The following is a 1134-nucleotide window of genomic DNA, read 5'->3' as shown; positions in this document are numbered from 1 at the left end:
TGTGTTGCAGTCCATGGGGTCTCCAAGAGTTGGATGTGACTTAGTGACTGAACAACAATAAAATGTGGTCTTCAGCTCCCATCTCACTCCTACCCCCAGGCTTAATGCCTATGCCATGAGCCTCTCCTACAGTGAGGTTTCAGGGGCCATTGTCTAGTCCCAAAGCTATTCATATCTCTATTCATAATTCCACCATTACACATTCATTTCTTTGGCCATAACATTTTTAAATCTCTTGAGTCTTAAGTGCTGAGGCTTTTATACACCCCACCTGGCTTCCTTTGGGCCTCTCTTGGTTTTGTGGAAGTGTACTTGTTATAAGCTGAGGAAGGAAATGGCAAAGTTATAAAGTGAATTCTGGACATGTTGTAAGAGTCTTGTCTTCAAAGTTCCCAAGGATGGCTCTTCCCCCTTGGGCCTGAGACTCGGCACCCCTAATTCCCTGATGGCAGTGACGGGGCCCTCTGGGGTGGGCGGCAGCTGTGGGGTCAGGGTGGGCTGGGGAGGTGTGCTGCCCAGGAGCCCTCTGGAGGCAGCTAGGGACCCCAGGCTCGGCCTCACTGAGGCCAACCTTCCAACAACCTAGGTGGCTGCCCTTCAGCAGAGACGGGTGACCGTGACGCACAACACGCCGGCTCAGGCAATCGTGGGGACGAAGAGGGAACCTTGGCATCCTAGACCACCAGGAATCCCCCACGGGGACGTTTTTGCTTGCCCTGTGATTGCCTTCTTCCTTCTAAAAGGAAAGTGCCGGGAACGACTGTGGTGAGGTCGCTGTTCCAGTGAGTTGAGCCGGGAGCAGAGGTTTAACCCTGTCCAGACTGCGCTGGGCGAGCCTCCCCCCTCCCCTCCCCCACCTCGGACAGCACAGTCCTGGTCACTCTTCTGGGCCTTCTTGGCTCTTTAGGAACTTTAAGGTGTGGCATTTGTTATTTCTTGTCTTGGTCCAGCATTTGGTGGCGGTCCATTGCAAGGGCCCTGACCCTGTCCCCTCCCCGAGCCCCTTGGCCCTCCTCATGCCCACGCCAAGGCTCGAGGCCCCTGCGGTTCTGTGGCCTCCAGACTCCCCACCAGAGGGGCCAGTCCGTACAGAAGCCACAGGTCTGGGGCTTCCAGCTGGGGGAGGGGACCAGC

This window comes from Bison bison, unplaced genomic scaffold, assembly GCF_000754665.1.
Source record: "Bison bison bison isolate TAMUID 2011002044 unplaced genomic scaffold, Bison_UMD1.0 scf7180017864261, whole genome shotgun sequence".
Classification (NCBI taxonomy): Eukaryota; Metazoa; Chordata; class Mammalia; order Artiodactyla; family Bovidae; genus Bison; species Bison bison.
The sequence above is the reverse complement of the archived record's forward strand: the minus strand, read 5'-3'. Positions refer to the sequence as shown.